The sequence below is a fragment of the Capricornis sumatraensis genome, chromosome 5, assembly GCF_032405125.1.
Source record: "Capricornis sumatraensis isolate serow.1 chromosome 5, serow.2, whole genome shotgun sequence".
Lineage (NCBI taxonomy): Eukaryota > Metazoa > Chordata > Mammalia > Artiodactyla > Bovidae > Capricornis > Capricornis sumatraensis.
In genome coordinates this window covers 57,746,254-57,766,184 of record NC_091073.1, presented here as the reverse complement: position 1 = coordinate 57,766,184, position 19,931 = coordinate 57,746,254, and positions in this window count along the sequence as shown.

The window sequence follows — 19,931 nt, the reverse complement described above, 5'->3', positions numbered from 1 at the left end:
GAGATGAAACGTAGCTTTAATATACATACAGAAACACAGTCATCAAATAAACATGTAGGAAATAATATTTTATGTACTTTATAGAATACAAAGATTTGACATTCAAATGTATAATTATTTTTATCATAAGTTTTTCTTACTGCATGAAGGATGTTCAAGAACAGATGGTCATGAATTCCTGCATAATCCAACTCACATCAGAGAAACCATAGTCATGTTTTCTTTTAAAAAATTATATAAGACTACCACTGAAAAAATTATTTATGCTTATTTATACTTTAATAGAGAAATATGGTTGCTTAATTAAATTCAAAATTTTAAAATCCACAAATTACCAAATAAATACAAATGAAAACAAAGTTGCAAGACTCCCATCTCTCATTATCCCATAAATTTGCTGAGTAGAGTGAGCTCCTGCTTTGCCCATAGATGAAAAGACCCCAAAACATTGGTAGGAGGGGAAAAATGCAAGAAGTAACCGAAATACTCTCTTTATTTGGCTGGTTCTCTGGTGCTAGCAAATGACTGAATCTTCCTTAAAGCTTGACCTTTCTTCTGGGAGCCCTTTCCAATGCTTTAAAGACCTACACACAGGCTAGGGTTCTCTCTCCTGCAAAACTAAGGTACACATCTTTCAGCATTTGAGGGCCTTCTTCACTTACCAGCCCAAGAAGACAGCCTCACCTCTGAGTTGTCTCTGATGAAGTGTGTACACCTGCCCAAAGGCTCTGGCCTAAAACCGCCTTGTCTCATTCTCTCTTATGTCACCCATCTAGTTCGCACAATAACCACAGAGAGCAGAGCCACAACTTCAATACCCAGCTGACTTCTCAAACTTAAGGTTTCTCAGGAAGGAAGCAGACTCTAGTCCATTAAGTCCTCCAACAGAACAGGAGACAATTCTGGATTTCCCACTGATAAGTGAAAACTTATCAATTATAAAAGTGAAAACAATTATATAAGTGAAAACTTATTTTATAAAATTCAAAGTGAAGGAGCAGGTAACCTAAATGTGTCCATTATACAGCGAACTAGCAGCTCCTTCCCAAATCAAAATCCTAATAATCTCCTCTCCATGTATCATTTTCACTTTCTTTTTTTCTGTATGGTAAAAGATTTAGGAGTCATTTAACCATGTCTTGGCAACATATTTTTTGCAACTTCTGCAGGGTGATCTGACTTATATCTCACTAGCTTTTATTATTTTAAAGCACTGGCCTAAATTTTCTCTTTAATATAATGTTATAAATATAATAGTCTTTGCTTTTGAGAGTGTAGAGACATGTGCTTCTCAAAAACTACAAACATGAATTTAAATTAGCAAAAATCTTTGAAAAACATGTTGGCAGTATGTTTCATGTAATTTCTAATGACCAGATTCTTTGATTTCATAATTCCATTTCTGAGATACCATTCTAAGTATACAATCTTGAGTGTAAAAAAATAAAAATTACATATACCAGCTATCTTTAAAAATATATCAGAAACAATCTAAATGAAAACAGTAAGTGCTTAAATAAAGTAATGGAAAGCCAGGTAATGAAATATTACACAGATAGTAAAATATTTTTGAAGCTTATACAGTAATACAAAAAAGAAATGGTAATTCGATGCTAAATATAAAAGGTTGAAAAATTCCACCTTTAGTAAAATAAGTCATGTGAAGTGTTTCTAAAAGAATCCTTCAGATATCTCTGCACATATTTTCAAAAGTTCAGAATGGTACTAAAGCATTAGCAGTTAACCATCAATAGGCGTTAGGAGATTAAGAAAGTTTTCCCTCTTTCCTATTACTACGCATTTTTAAAATTTTACCTACTGAGTATATATTTTGGTAAAAAATGCCAAAACAATAGTTAAGAAAAAATATTAAAAGCATTAAAATTGGAAATAACAACCATGGTAGCATTCTTGAATTATCTAAAATATGTATTCCTTTCTTTTTTCTTTACAGCAAATATGATCCTATAGCTTTTAGACTTTGCCTATAGAGAAGACTACATCATCTCTTTTCTGGGCAGTTGGCCATGACCCCAATTCATGTCCCCTTACACCTTACCCATTATACTAGACTCAATAGGACTCATGATTTGAGGTGTTTCTCTACCTCAGTTCAAACCTTTTCTTTTATGGTGACTTACAGGCTGATTAATTCCCATCACTGAGCATCAGATTAACTCATCTGTAATAATAAACTTCAACAACTTTATGAGGAGTATATAAAAAGGGATAATATATGTGAAGTACTTGGCACACAGTAACTTCACAAACAGCAGCTCTCATTATTATACTTTCAACTGTGTCCTTCTTTTGGACTTCTAAGGCTGCTATGTTGGAATTGTTAAATACAGATTCTCCACACAACCATTTAAGACCCTACACAATATGATCTCAAGCACCTTTTCCACTGCTTTTCACAGAACTCTACCCTCAGCTGCCACCAAGTTGAAGGGTTTCTATTTCATGAACTCACCCCTCTGTTCCCCTCTGTTTCTCTGTGCTTGCCATCATTTAGTTTGTTCCCACAGCTACGTTTATTCCTCTGCTCTCTCTTTCTGAAATTCCTCATCTTAACTGAAAACTTTCTGGATCCCACATCAGATTGCTATCTACTCTAAAAATGCCATAATACTAATATCCTTAATGACATATAACCTTCGATTCAGCATCCTGGTTGGATAACTGATATTCAGGGTTTAGCTTAAACAGGAACCTCCTCAGAGAGGCCATCTTTGACTGTGCAATCTAAAATAGGCCCTAGGCCACGATCATATTTCCTTCTATTTCCAGGCACTTAGCTCTTCCCCCTTCATTTTTCAATCACTCTCCCAATAGATTTTCTACTTTTCAGGAACAGAACTATTTTCCTTTACAGCTGCTAGCACTGTACATCTTTTAAACAATAAATGCCCAATAAATGTATAAAATTATATTACAAACTGAGAATTTTATCACTACACTAGACAGGGTAAGGAGTATACTGATTTGAAAGTTGTTACTACAATCTTTCCGTTATCCGCTTTGCATCAACATACACAGAGATCATTCACACAGCCACATTCACTCACACACCCCATTCATACAGAATCACACACACACACCTTTGGGTTCTTGGTCCCTGCCATCATTTACATAATGTTCAGTGAGCAGGCACAGCAGACACCAATTATAGGAAACCTTGGAAATGCTCTACCTGGAGATCCCAGTGGAAGCCATGATCTGTTGTATATGGGATGTACAGAAATGACAATGGGAAGAGAGGGAGAAAAAATAGTGATGTGAAATGTTAAGGGTAAACCTTGGGGAACAATAACACATTCAGTGCAGTTCACTTGATAGTGCAGTTTAGTAAAGTCTGACAAAAAAATTCAAGCCAATGCAAAGTTAGAAAAAAATTGAAATTCAAAATATGAAGGAAAGCAATCATGCAGATCTGCAAAGCTACAGCTTTCTTCAGCAACAATTTTGTTGTTCCTTTTAAGTTTCTAGGAAACACAGTTTTGGGGTTTTAATATTTTCTTAGAATGGAAAGAGTATAATAACTTGAATTTTAAAACTAATCATAAAGAAAGAGTTATGCAATATCCTTTAAAAATTAATACATAATTGGGAAAAAAGAAACTGTCTTCCACGATTTTAGGATTCTACCCCCAAATCTTTTCACAAATGCTTTTGAGTAAATGGAGATGTCCCGTCCTTCATGGCTCCTCACAGCAGCCCCTTGGCGTTCTCAGAAAACTTGAACATCTGTTACCTCTTTCTTCCATCTTCACCCTCTACTGCCCTTCAGACTTCCCCGTAAACATTTAAACATTCAATGTTTCCTACAATAATCAAATTCTTCTCCTGATCCATTTATCTTTCACTTCCAATTTCTCTCTTCTGCATTTACAACAAAATAATTTATACTCACTGTCTCCCTTGTTCTCACCCGGCACTCACTTCCCAACTCTAACTTGTAAGACATTATTTAATATTTCTTCAACACTACCTCCATGGTAGGCTAAATAATATCCCCCCTTACTTGGAAAACTCAGCAGTGGCCACAGGACTGGATAAGGTCAGTTTTCATTCCAATCCCAAAGAAAGGCAATGCCAAAAAATGCTCAAACTACCGCACAACTGCACTCATCTCACATGCTAGTAAAGTAATGCTCAAAATTCTCCAAACCAGGCTTCAGCAATATGTGAACTGTGAAATCCCTGATGTTCAAGCTGGTTTTAGAAAAGGCAGAGGAACCAGAGATAAAATTGCCAACATCCACTGGATCATGGAAAAAGCAAGAGAGTTCCAGAAAAACATCTATTTCTGCTTTATTGACTATGCCAAAGCCTTTGACTGTGTGGATCACAATAAACAATGGAAAATTATGAAAGAGATGGGAAAACCAGACCACCTAACCTGCCTCTTGAGAAATCTGTATGCAGGTCAGGAAGCAACAGTTAGAACTGGACATGGAACAAGAGACTGGTTCCAAATAGGAAAAGGAGTACGTCAAGGCTATATATTGTCACCCTGCTTATTTAACTTCTATGCAGAGTACATCATGAGAAACGCTGGACAGGGAGAAACACAAGCTGGAATCAAGATTGCCGAGAGAAATATCAATATCCTCAGATATGCAGATGACATAACCCTTATGGCAGAAAGTGAAGAGGAGCTAAAAAGCCTCTTGATGAAAGTGCAAGAGGAGAGTGAAAAAGTTGGCCTAAAGCTCAACATTCAGAAAACAAAGATCATGGCATCTGGTCCCATTACTTCATGGGAAATAGATGGAGAAACAGTGGAAACAGTGTCAGACTTTATTTTTTTGGGCTCTAAAATCACTGCAGATGGTGACTGTAGCCATGAAATTAAAAGACGCTTACTCCTTGGAAGAAAAGTTATGACCAACCTAGACAGTATATTCAAGAGCAGAGACATTACTTTGCCAACTAAGGTCCATCCATCTATGGTTTTTCCTGTGGTCATGTATGGATGTGAGAGTTGGACTGTGAAGAAGGCTGAGCGGTGAAGAATTGATGTGTTTGAAGTGTGGTGTTGGAGAAGACTCTTGAGAGTCCCTTGGACTGCAAGGAGATCCAACCAGTCCATTCTGAAGGAGATCAACCCTGGGATTTCTTTGGAAGGAATGATGTTTTGGCCACCTCATGCGAAGAGTTGACTCATTGGAAAAGACTCTGATGCTGGGAGGGATTGGGGGCAGGAGGAGAAGGGGACGACCGAGGATGAGATGGCTGGATGGCATCACGGACTCGATGGACATGAGTCTGAGTGAACTCCCGGAGTTGGTGATGGACAGGAAGGCCTGGTGTGCTGCAATTCATGGGGTCGCAAAGAGTTGGACAGAAATGAGCGACTGAACTGAACTGAACTGAACTCACTTGCCCACAAGATGTTCATGTCCTAATTCTAGGATTCTGTGAATATATCACCTTAAATGCAAAAGAGACTTGGCCACTGTTATTACAGAAACTATTTAAGATTTGGAGAATCACCTGGATTATCCAGGGGTAATGGGGGAGGGCAAATGCTGTGTCAGAAGTATCCTTATAAGATCAAGGCAGAGGGAGAAACTACTACAGGTCATTGGCAGCAGACAAGATGATGTAAGCAATGGGAGATTTAGAGTGATTTGAGAAACTGTCATGAGCAAGAAATGGAGCCCCTCTCTAGATTCCAGAAGAGGCAAGGAAACACAGTCATTCCCTCCAAAACCTTCAAAAAGAATCAGGCCCACTGACACCTTCATTTTAATCCAGTGAAATTTATTTCAAAGCTATAGTCTCTAAAATTAAAAAAGAATAAATTTGTGTTGCTTTAAGTCACCATGTTTAATAATTTTGTGATAATAATAATAAGAATGTATAGCCCTATGCACAAGGTCAAATACTGGAGTATTTTCAGTCTTCCTTCCACTTGACCTTTCAGTAGCAACCTCTTGTCTCCTTAGACACCACTCATTTCTAGTAGATCTTTGGCTGAGTCGTCTCAGATACTACTTTTCTCAGATATTTCCCATAATGTTTAAATATACTTTGGAAAATTATCTTCTCTCTTCAAGATTTCTTTTGCCATTTAACAGCTTTATAGAGGTAAGCTGCCTCAGACGGTAAAGAATCTGCCTGCAGTGTGGGAATCCTGAGTTTGGTCCCTGGGTTGGGAAGATCCCCTGGAAAAGGGAACGGCAATCCACTGCAGTATTCTTTCCTGGAAAATTTCATGATCAGAGGATTCTGGTGGGCTACAGTCCATGGGGTCACAAAGAGTCACACATGACTAAGCAACAAATATTTTCACTTCTTGACTTTCACAGAGGTATAAATAAAATACAATAAATCACACATACTAAAAGTGTACAATTAGTTCAATTTTGATATGCAAACATACCTGTGAAACCATCACCATAATCAAGACAGTGAACATACATTATATATACTCCAAAGTTTCCTTTTACCCCTTTGTTTGCAAAGATTTATACTATATTTATCTTGCCACCTGATGTACTCCAGGCATACATCAGAAAGGCACATGGGGGCACTCAAAATATATTCCAAAAATTTATGAGCAAAAATATTCATCAAAGCATTACATACAGAAGGGACCACCAGAAAAAATGCAAGTCCTCTTGTGATTACAAATTTTATAAAATAATGCAAGACTATGTACCAATGAAAATTATGGTCTATGAGAACAATGAATTATATTTAAATGTAAGAAAAGCAACAATCAAAAGGATTTATAAAATATTATTCTGACCATATATAGTTGCATACATTTAGCTAAGAAGGATAGTAGGCATTGACACAAAAACTTTAGCAGTGTAGAAATGACTGGTGATTTTAATTTTCTTCTTTGGGCTTCTCTGAAAAAATCAAAGACCATGTGTCATAATATATTGAATGAGACTTTTCTTTTGTCTTAGAATTCTGGCCAAAGCCCCATACAGAGGGAAACAAGTAGTATTTCTAATATTCCAAAAAGAACAGCCAAAAAGCTGTCAGATACCCTACTCTTGAGTTTCCTAAGAGGTAGTCAAATTGGTCTTTCCCCATCATTCCCATCATTCTACTTAGCCTACAAAACAAAAATCATAATTTTGTTGAAAAGGAAAGTTGGCAGAAAAAGTGGCATTCTGGAATATTTTCCACTCAATTTCATATATGGAGAAAAGGCAGGAGATGGCATTCCTTTAAGTGATTTTTCTGCTCCAAAAAGAAATGCTTATAGAAATTAATAATGACAATAAGAAGGAAAACTTGCATTATTACCCTGGCTTTATGCTTACTGAGCTGCATTTGTTCACACGCCTACCCACACATGAGTGGAATACAGTAAGAAAAGTCTTAAGAGCTTCAACTTATGCCCTCTAAAGTTTGGGATCTGTTCCAGAGTCTTCTCAAGGCAAGAATTTGACTACAGAGAGTACAGCAAGCATCAGCTCTCCCCCTTTGGATGGAATAGAAAAACTGTACTTGCTTTCTACAGGGCAAGTATATACTAAAGACAGTGGCCAGATCAAGCCATCCTGATAGGCTGCTGAGTAGGAAGGCTCCTTGTCATGGGAGGGGGGCACCAGCACTAAGAAGCAGTAAGATGAACTTATGTGAGCAGGAGTTGAGATGTCATCTAGAGAGCCACACAGCACAGCAGTGCCATGGGAACTGAGAATCCATCTGTGTTCCATGGAAAGAACAGCATTTGATCATGTGATACACTCAGAAAAACTAAAGGCTAAAAGCCCTCCTTCCTTGAGTCTGGAAAACTCAGAAGAAACAAAGGGAAACGAATGGATAGAGATAGTGGAGGGAGATAGGACACTCAATGGAGTAAAAGACTATTCTTTTGGCAGGGATAACGCGTCAGACTTGAGTCTTAAGAATGAGAAAAAACTTGAGCTTTGTGTGAAACTGAACATTTTTTACATTTGACTGGACTGAACATATTTAGGGAGGTGACCCTAATGCTGATTTACCAAGCTAAGACTGTTCCTTTATAGGTAAGAGAAGTCTATGATGTCTGTTCAAGGTGTGAGTCGTTAGTACAGAAAGCATGATCATAGGGATTTACTGGAGAATACTAAATTTAATTCTTGTTTGAATCACCACTGAGTTTAGCCCATTCTCTTATTTGATCATACCTATGTTATACCTGTGTTACTTTTAATTACTTAAAAGTGAGCATAAATTCTCAGTAACCTAACTAAAAGTACTATGAGAGATAATGATGCAGAATTATAATATAGGTAAAAGTATGACATCAATATACTTGAATAGAACATTGATACTTGTTACCATCTCCCACCAAATGTGATTTATTGCTCTTATTTAGTTCTTGCAACAAGGTTTATGATTTTTAACCTCTGTTACTAAACCTAGACAGCATGTTAAAAAGCAGAGAGCTCACTTTGCCGATAAAGGTCTGTATGGTCAGAGCTATGGTTTTTCTAGTAGTCATATACAGATGTGAGATTTGGACCATAAAGAAGACTGAGTGCCAAAGAACAGATACTTTCAAATTGTGGTGCTAGAGAAAACTCTTGAGAGTCCCTTGGACTGCAAGATCAAGCCAGTCAATTCTAAAGGAAATCAGCACTGAATATTTACTGGAAGGACTGATGCTGAAGGGGAAGCTTCAACATTTTGGCTGCCTGATGTGAAGAGCTGTCTCACTGGAAAATATCCTGATGCTGGGAAAGACTAAAGGCAAAAGGAAAAGGGAGCAGCAGAGGATCACCAACTCAATGGACATGAGTTTGAGTAAACTCTGGGAGATAGTGGAGGACAAAGGAGCCTGGTGTGCTGCAGTCCATGAGATTGCAAAGAGTTGGACACAACTTAGAGACTGAACAACAAAAACAAGAAGACTGAAATATTTCATGTGTTTGTAAGTCATTTTGTCTAAAGATAATTGATAAATGAATACACTATTTGAAAATGTAATACATTGGAGTTAATATAAATTTTAAAATGTATTGCCCATAAAATGTACTGGCCACAGTAGTGGGAGATGGAGACAAGATTGTTAAAATTTCCACCCTCTGTACAACTGGCAAGTTCTTTGAGCCCTACTCTCTGTAGGCATCATACCTCAGGATACCTTACCCAACGAGATTTCTCAAGTTCTGTAATTATACTAGCAGTGGATGAGGTGAAGAATGGATTGGGCTAATTGAGAAAGGTACTCTTCTATTCTCCATCAGTCCTAAATCCCACAAGTTTTCCCAAATAAAAATATACAAGCTAAATGAAAGAAATATGCAGTCTAAGTAAAACTGCACTTGTTGCCAAACTTCGGAAGAAGAAAATTACTCATAAGCCACATCCATATTCTGGAGTCATCACTGTTAACTTGTTTCCACTTGCTCACCTTTAAGAGACTCTCTTTACCGAGTCTCTTATTTTCCCATGAGACTATCATGAAAGTAGAAGGGAGACAAATAGACAGACAGATAGACAGAAGGCAGATAGATAGATATGGGTAGATGAGTAGGTATATAGGTTGGCAAGTTGACAAATTGATTGATTCTTTCCCTCCAGAGAACAAGGGAACTGGATTGATTTTTGGAGAGAGAACCGCAGGTTTGGAAAGAGTCTCAGTTCAGTTCAGTTCAGTCGCTCAGTTGTGTCTGACTCTTTGCAACCCCATGAAGTGCAGCACGCCAGGCCTCCCTGTCCACCACCAACTCCCGGAGTTTACCCAAACTCATGTCTATCGAGTCGGTGATGCCATCCAGTCATCTCATCCTCTGTCGTCCCCTTCTCCTCCCACCCCCAATCCCTCCTAGCATCAGAGTCTTTTTCCAATGAGTCAACTCTTCACATGAGGTGGCCAAAGTATTGGAGTTTCAGTTTTAGCATCAGTCCTTCCAAAGAACAGCCAGGACCGATCTCCTTTAGAATGATCTGGTTGGATCTCCTTGCATTCTAAAATGATCTAATTGCAGAGAGAGTTGGGAAACTAATAAAGGAAATGTTAGATTATAGAAATAATAGAAACCTGTGCCCTGTTTCTTTTTACCTTAGGCATGCCTGAAAGGTTGAAAGACCACAAATAGGGAAAGTTCATGTTTGGTTGAACACTGAAGTATGATTCATTGAGACCTTGGAGATAGTAGAAAATTTCTAAAGGTCATGGTGTGTAAGAATCCCCAGAGTGATGGCTTTGGAACAGACTGCATGGATAGGTCAATGGACACCTGAGAGTGAGCATGGGGTATATAGACTGGGCTTTTCTCACATTATCTAGGCAGCAGACTTCTAAGAATATATATTACCCAAGAGAGGGAAATGAGCACCTCAAAGTGCAACTGAGTTAAGAGAATAAGATCTGAAGATAAACTGCATTTGATTTCTATAATTAAAATGAGTGACAGTTATGCACAATTTAAGCACAAATTTCACAATGCCCTTTCCTAGAATTACATAAATTCAGTACAAATCAAATATTTTAGCACAAAACTTTTTCTGCTTTGAAGATTATTTTCTTAGGATGGAATCTAGAATTGTAAATTTGAATGTTAATGATCTTTTGGAAATTGATCTCATTTTTTAAAAGAGTATCTTATTACAACTTTTATCTATTTGTTTTACTGAAGTCAAAGAGTTTATTTTTCTCAGTATCCATTTGTATTTACATTTTTGTGATATATCTGTTTACATTATTTGCTATTAGGTTTTAGTGTTATTTTTTTACCTGTTTCTGATATATGTAATATTCTTAAAGATATATATATATAATATTCTGTTAAGTGTGGTTAACTCACTTCTATCAAAAGATATTCAGTGAGTTTTTAGCAATAGTTAAAAGAAAAAAATGAAAGTGCTAGTCGCTCAGTCATGTCCAACTCTTTGTGACCCCATGAACTGTAGCCCGCCAGCATTCTCTGTCCATGAAATTCTCCAGGCAAGAATACTGGAATGGGTAGCTATTCCCTTCTCCAGGGGATCTTACTGACCCAGGGATCAAACCTGGGTCTCCTGCACTGCAGGCAGACTCTTTACCATCTGAGCCATCAGGGAAGCCCAATAACAATAGTTACATATGTTCAGTTAATAAAGAAGCTTCATCCATTCATCTATTTTTTTTTAAGCAAGTCATTGGCTAACCCTAATCCTGAAACAAACAAGGACCCAATCTCAAGATGCTTTATAAGAGAGAGTACAGAAAATACTTTGATAATTATAATAAAAGCAATCAAGGTTACATGTAATATTTTGTATTAATCTGTTTATGCTGAGATAACAAAATACTATAGACTGAGTGGTTTAAACAGGAGAAATTTCTTATGGTTCTGGAGACTAGAAGTCCAAGATCAAAGTGTCAGCAGGCTTAGTGTCTGGTGCAACCTCTTCACTTGGGCTGCAGATGGCCACTTTCTCCCTATACGTTCATACAGCTTTTCCTATGTGACTTTGCAGAAACAGAAAGAGAGCACTCTGATGTCTCTTCTTATAAAAACACTAATTATGTTAGATCAGGGCCTCACCCTAATGATTTTCATTTAACTTCTATTATTTCCTTAATCCAAATATAGCCACACTGAGGGAATGGGGGCTAAGATGTCAACATATGAATTTTGAGGTGACACAAACATTCAGTCCATAACATAATTTCTTAGAGATACTAGGGATGGTAAGAAAAACAGGAAAGATGCTCATTTATTCATACACTGATTGAATCTTAAATTTTGAGTAGGACAGTGTAATGTAGAGAAGAAAAGTCATCCATAGTTGCAATGGGATATGGTTCCTTAGGTGATGTCTTGTTTTTGCTTCCTCACTTCTCAGTGGCAGATATTTCAAAACCTACTTTCTAAGTGGGGTCTTCATAGTCTGGAGCTATGGATGTATTTCCCATTCTGTTCTCATCACCCCCTCACTAAAATCCTCAGAGAAACAGTATAGAAGATTAGGGGAATCCAGCCAGTGTTCTGAGTTTCAGAGTTGGTGTTTATCTGTAGTGGCACCAAGAAAACCTTCCAGTCTCATTCCACTAGATGGTTGTCTCACCATAATGGACCTGACACAGCGGTTAGGTTCTGAAGTCAACATGTAAGTTAAATGTTCCTATGATGGGACCACAAAATCATAGCATCAGCCACGTGGTTTATGTCTATACCAACCAGCAATGTTTGTCCTGTACTTGGATGACACTCTCTGAAAAACCACAAAGTATCTATGTTTAGCTAGCCTAATAAGATCTTTTCCATTGTTAGCTGTTAAAATATGCACATAAATCATAAACATAATCTCTAAGACTCAGGTTTGTAGTAGTTTCTTACAGTACACTAGGGTACATTATTATTTGGTCACTATCATTTGACAAAGAGAGAAACACAGCATTTGAATATTAATGAAATGAAGAATAAGAGACAAAAATATAAGAATCACATTTGAGTGCTAAGTACCAGGCAGTGTTTTCAATGCCTTACCAGGATGCATCTCAGGTAATCTTCATAACTACCTCATAAGGTCAGTACATTATCATATCCATTTTTCATTGAAGGCACAAAGAAATTAACTAACCTGCCTGGGCTCAAACAAAGAGTTGGCCTCAAGTCTCACTCTAGAGCTTCTGGTCTTACATGCTACAAAGACCTGCTTATCAGTAAGGGAGAAAAATAATTTGATTAAAGCAAAAATTGTACCTGTGATAAAATAATTATTTCCTTTTTGACTTCTAGAGTTTGATCTTCTAGTTTCTCCAAGTGCAACATAAAAAATTTCTTATAATTACTAGTAGACCATAGGAAAAAATAATGCCATGTTACATGTCTAATGCCTGTTTAAGAATATAAAGAAAGAATGAAAGTCTAGCAGCAGAGGAGAAAGAAAATTATTTTTACATATTTTTACATATTATTAAGAATCATCCTTGCATTTCCCTTGTGTGAGGAAAGTCCTAAAGACCTGCCGTGTCAACCATGTTAAGTGTGGGTTCAAGAGATTAAGGACACTGATGGGCATCCAGTTCACTGTTATTTCCTTCTCCTTGCAACCTCACATAGCTATACATCTGTTTTGTTGATTCAGAAGAGCACTTGAGATGCTTTACAGTTGATTTTGACAAGTGCTACAATTTGACAGAGGGAGATAATTCTTGCTGAGATGATTTTCAAAGTACAGAAATTATACTTTTGAGTCGATAGTACCTTTCTTTATGATCAGAATTTCATTTAATATACAGCATACTTAAGCTTGGTAATCAAATTTCCCTTTTTCTGAAAAAAAAATGATGGCTGTCTTTGATCTCATATATTAAAGCACTACACATTAAATCTTATTCTTGATTCTGATTGTTTTCTTTGTTGCAGATAAAGCATGTCTGCCAAATTTAAAGATAGCAGATTTACAAAATGCTATATGAATATGAAGTGGTATTATTAATTAAATGAGTCTTCTGATCATGTGACTGAGCTGACTGATGAGTTCCTGGGATGTACTTTTTCTGTACGCCTCTAAATCCACTAAACTGAGAATTAATCAGCGGTGCCTTAAAAACCACAGACTTTTTATTGACAGAATAATCACTTTTAAGAAGTAAAATATATGGATATAATTTTAACTTATGTTTTAAAGTATTCTGATATCACATGGACTTTCCCATTAGTGTAATTATAAAATAATTTGTTTAATATTTGATGTTTGTGAGAATTACTGACAAAGAATTATGGTTGGCTTGCTTTGCTGCAAATACTGCTATGTGAAAAACTGACAAAACTTTAAATACCTTTGAGGTTTAAGGTGTATATAATGTCAATTCAAGATTCTAACTTAGTTTAAAGGAAACTAAACGGTTCAATGCTTTGGGATCTCAGCTCTCTTTGCAAGGTTAATCTCAACATAATATTCTCCATAATTAAAGCCTTTATTATTGATGCGATGGAAACTAAAATTTTAGCCATATCCCTACGTTAGAAAATCATTTCTAGACATTCAATTTACCTTTGTATAATTTTGTACATCATATACAAAAGTAAATGGAAATACATAATTCATATCGGATGGGTTGCACAGTTACACTGAACATTAGGGATGTCGGTACCTATCCTGCTACATCCGTCTGCTGTTCTCAGTGTGGTTTCTCCTGATTCCTAAATGGCAAGCTGAACTCCTGAGCCAACAAATAATCCTTAGTAGAATTTCTAAAGCGGATTTCCTCAGTCCAACATACACTATTAAATAATCCTTGCTCTTAGTATATGGTTAGGAAGAAAGGCTTCAGTTTGTATCTTTATTCTACCATTTTGCAACTAAAGAACACAGAAAATTCTTCACTTACCTAAGTCAGATTCCAAACCAAAATACTGAACATCCTGGACTTATTACTATCCAAATGGGACTTAGGAGAAAATAATTAATGTAAAATGTAAAATGTTTAATTAATGCAAGTAAAATGCTTAATGTAAACATTTTAAAATTTGTGTAAATACATATTAAAATAGTTAATGTTAAACTTTAAGACAGTGCTTGCTACACAGGAAATTTTCAACAACTGACAACTGGGTTTAATGCTCTTTTCATCATCAATGTCACTCTCCTAGTTACTACACTATGCTTGGTTTATTGTAATAAAAACATCTAAATGTTTCATTCTTCATTTTCTAATCACTTCAGTTCTCTCACACAATAGTGCTATTTATGAAATATTGCTTTCATTTTGTTACTTCCCTATTTTTTTTTCTTTTTAGTTTATCTTTACTGTGTCATACAGGACCTTTCATTGTGGTACAGATTCTATAGTTGTGGCACGAGGCATATGGGATCTTAGTTCCCCCACTAGGGACTGAACCTGTGTCCCCTACATTATAAGGCAGATTCTTAACCCCTGGGCCACCAGGGAAGTCCCTGTTACTTCTCTATTAAAAGTAGTTGTTGTTGCTGTTTAGTCGCTAAGTCATGACTGACTCTTTTGTGACCTCATGGACTCTAGACTGCTGGGCTCCTCGTCCATGGGATTTTCCAGACAAGTATACTGGAGTAGGTTGCCATTTCCTCCTCCAAGGGATCTTCTCAACCCAGAGATCTGACCTGAATCTCCTGCACTGGCAGGCAGACCCTTTACCACTGAGCCACCCAGGAAGCCCATTAAAAGTAGACTAAAGCTCTTAAAGTTCCAGAACTCAAAACTTTCTATTACTTGGCTCCAAAAATTTTATAGCCAAACTTCTGTCATTTCCCTCTGTAACCTGTTCTGTATCCTAACTGGATCAACTTTTGATTATCAATTTCATCTCACATTTTCACACTGTGTGCCCTTCCACTTGTATAGAAATAATACATTAATCATGTGATAGAAATGTCTTTTACATGATAGAAGTTTATCCTGTTCTTGGACTCTTCCTGAACACACATACTATTGTCTCAAATGCTGGACAAATGGAGACAAGAACTATCATAATTAATTTAACTTGTCACTGTGACTTAACTTACAACCCTATTTGAGTTTTACCCATGTTATAGGCCCACGAGAAATCTGTATGCTGGTCAAGAAGCAACAGTTAGAACTGGACATGGAACAACAGACTGGTTCCAAATCAGGAACGGAGTACATCAAGGCTGTATATTGTCACCCTGCTTATTTAACCTATATACAGAGTACAGCATGAGAAATGCTGGGCTGGATTGAAGCACAAGCTGGAATCAAGATTGCCAGGAGAAATATCAATAACCTCAGATATGCAGATGATACCACCTTTCTGGTAGAAAGCAAAGAAGAATTAAAGAGCCTCTTGATGAAAGTAAAAGAGGAGAGTGAAAAACTTGGCTCAAAACTCAACATTCAGAGATCTAAGATCGTGGCATCTGGTCCCGTCACTTCATGGCAAATAGATGGGGAAAGAATGGAAACAAAATTAAAAGGTGCTTGCTCCTTGGAAGGAAAGCTATGACCAACATAGACAGCATTTTAAAAAACAGAGACATTACTATGCCAACAAAGGTCTGTCTAGTCAAAGCTATGTTTTCTCCAGTAGTCATGTACAGATGAGAGAGTTGGACCATAAAGAAAGCTGAGAGCTAAGAATTGATGCTTTTGAACTGTGATGCTAGAGAATACTCTTGAGAGGTCCCTTGGACTGCAAGAAGATCAAACCAGTCCATCCTAAAGGAAATCAGTCCTGAATGTTCATTGGAAGGACTGATTCTGAAGCTGAAACTCCAGTTCTTCGGCCACCTGATGCAAAGAATGGATTCATTTGAAAAGGCCCTGATGCTGGGCAAGATTGAAGGCAGGAGGAAAAGGGGACACCAGAGAATGAGATGGTTGGATGTCATCACTAACTAGATGGACATGAGTTTGAGCAAGCTCCAGGAGTTGGTGATGGACAGGGAAGTCTGGTGTGCTGCAGTCCATGGGGTCACAAAGATTTGCAGGCTACTGAGCGACTAAATTGAACTGAACTGATTATGTTATAGGCATATAAATGCCTATCAAGGCATGTATTTCTGGAAAACTTAACCATGTTTCCCTATTTTTGTTAAAAGTAGCTATGTAACTTCACTGCTTCCCAGGTGGCACAATGGTAAAGAATCCACCTGATATGCAGGAGATGTATGAGACACAGGTTTGATCCCTGGGTTGAAAAGAATCCTTAGAGGAAGGCATGGCAACCCACTCCAGGATTCTTGCCTGGGAAATCCCATGGAGCATAGGAGCCCATGCTACAATCCATGGGTTCGCAAAGAGTCAGATACAACTGAGTAAGTGAGCACATAAACACACATTTTTTTTTCATTTTATTTTTTTTACTTTACAATACTGTATTGATTTTGCCATACATCAACATGAATCCACCACGGGTGTACATAAGTTCCCACTCCTGAATCCCCCTCCCACCTCCCTCTCCATACCATCCCTCTGGGTTATCCCTGTGCACCAACCCCAAGCATCCTGTATCCTGCATCAAACCTAGACTGGTGATTCGTTTCTTATATGATATTATACATGCTTCAATGCCATTCCCCCAACTCATCCCACCCTCTCCCCCTCCCACAGAGTCAAAAAGTCTGTTCTGTACATCTGTGTCTCTTTTGCTGTCTCGCATACAGAGTTATCGTTACCATCTTTCTAAATTGCATACATATGTGTTAGTATACTGGATTGGTGTTTTTCTTTCTGGCTTACTTCACTCTGTATAATAGGCTCCAGTTTCATCCACCTCATTAGAACTGATTCAAATGTATTCTTTTTGATGGCTGAGTAATACTCCATTGTGTATATGTACCACAGCTTTCTTATCCATTCATCTGCTGATGGACATCTCGGTTGCTTCCATGTCCTGGCTATTATAAACAGTGCTGTGATGAACATTGGGGTACATGACAAACACACATTTAAATTCATATTATTTTCTCACTGATGGCTGACAACAGTTCACTACTCAAAGCCATCATTATTTGTTCAGTTTTAAGAAAGATATAGAGGCTATGGAAAGGTGGCTAAATATTTGCTAATATCTACAGTTTGTAAATTTAATACCTGGATCAGTCTTTGTTTTAGCTTATTTTATTTTGATTTGCCCTTTAGATTAAATAAGTGAGAGATGTAGCAGGGGAAAAGTGGCTGATTCTATACCTCTCCAGTACAGAAATGCATTGAAGAGGATACCTCATCCAAGCCAAAGAGAAGACAAGAAAATGATATTGGGTAGAATAAGATAGTGGAAGTGAGTGTTAGTTACTCAGTCATATCTGACTCTTTGTGACCCCATGGATTATAGCCCACCAAGCTCCTCTGTTCATGGGATTCTCCAGGCATGAATACTCGAGTGGGTTGTCATTCCCTTTTCCAGAGGATCTTCCTGATCCAGGGATCAAACCTGGGTCTCCACATTGCAGGAGGAATCTTTACCTGTCTGAGCCACCAAAGAAGCCCTCTCACTAAAACCTTTCTTTTTTAAAAAAAATGATTTCTTCAAGTATAACTGTTGTTCTTCAGTTGCTCAGTCATGAACAACTCTTTGCAACCCTGTGGAGTGCAGGCTTCCTTGTCCTTCACTGTCTCCCGGAGTTTGCTCAAATTCATGTCCATCGAGTTGGTGATGCCTTCCAATTGTCTTGTCCTCTGTTGTCCCCTTCCCCTGCCTTCAATCTTTCCCAGCATCAGTATCTTTTCTAATGAGTCAGTTCTTTGCATCAGGCCAAAGTATTGGAGATTCAGCTTCAACATCCAGTCCTTCCAATGAATATTCACAGTTGATTTCCTTTAGGATTGACTGGTTTGATCTCCTTGCTGTCCAAGGGACTCTCAAGACTCTTCTCCAGCATCAGAGTTTGAGAGCATCAGTTCTTTGGTTCTCAGCTTTCTTTATGGTCCAACCCTCTCATGTGTACATAACTACTGGAAAAACCATAGCTTTGACTATATGGACCTTTGTTGACAGTGATGTCTCTGCTTTTTAACACACTAAGTTTGTCATAGCTTTCCTTCCAAGGAGCAAGTATCTTTTACTTTCATGGCTGCAGCCACTGTCCACAGTGATTTTGGAACCCAAGGAAACATAGTCTGTCACTGTTTCCATTTTTTCCTTATTCACCATGAAGTGATGGGACTGGATGTCTTGATATTAATTTTTTGAATGTTGAGTTTTAACACAGCTTTTTCACTTTCCTCTTTCACCTTCATATAGAGGCGCTTGTTTCTCTTCACTTTCCCATTAGGTATAACTAATGTACTGTTAAGTTCATCTGAAGTGTTCAGTTCAATAAATGTTGGTAACTTTATACAGTCACCAACCATGAGCACAATCTGGCTTAAGAACACTTGCATTGTCCAAAATATTCCTTCCCATGACCAACTGCAATCAATTTCCCCATTCTACCACTATTCCCAGCAAACCACTAACTTGTATTCTGTGTCTATAACTTCACCTTTTCTAAGAAATTTCATAAAAATGTAATCATACAAATATGGAGTCATCTAATTTTGGCTTTTTTCACTTAGCATAATATTACTGAGGATATAATGTTGCTGCTTTCTATCAGTAGGTGTTTCTTTTTTAACTTGTGTGTCATTATTAACTTGTGTGTCATTGTATAAATATATCACATTTTGCTTAGCTAGTCACCAGTTGATGGCCATTTAGATTTTTTCCAGTTTATGCTTAATAAAAATAAAGCTGCTATGAATATACAAATACAAATCTGTGTTTGAACACAGGGTTTCATTTCTCATGGATAAATACATAGAATTGTTAGCTCTTATAATAAGAGCATGCTTAACTTTGTATGACAGTATCAAGCTCTTTCCAAAGTTAGGTCTCCTTTAACTTTCTTGACAATAATATTTGAGGATCCACTTTCTCTGTATCTTCAACAACAATAATGCCTGTCTCCTGGAGCAGCTAGTGGGTATGTAGAATTATCTTGTGTCATAATTTGCATTTCCTTATTCAGTGACAATGTGGAGTATCTTTTTGTTTGTCTTATTGTCCATGCATATATCATCTTTGGTATTTATTCACATCTTTTGTCCAATTTTTATTGGATTGTTTGTCTTTTTATAAAGCCACAAAATTTGTGTATATTCTGGATACAGTACTTATCAGGTACATGATTTACAAATAATTTCTTGGTATGCGGCTTGTCTGTTCCTTTTATTAATGACTACCTTTGAAGGAAAGAATTTAAACTTTGATGACACCCACAGTGTATATATCATTTTTATTTTATGGAACATGGGGTGGAATGTTCTATCAAGTTGTTGATAGTGTTGTTTAATTCTTCTATATTCCTATTAGTCTTCAATTTAGTGATGTTGTCAATTACTGAGAAGTGAGTATTAAAATCACCAACTATAATCATTGTTTGTCTCTTAAATTACTTTTTTTATTTTATGCTTTTTATAAAACATATAAAGTATATATTTTTATAAGGTGTATGTATATGTGTGTGTGAATGTTATATCTCATTGATATATTGACCTTTTT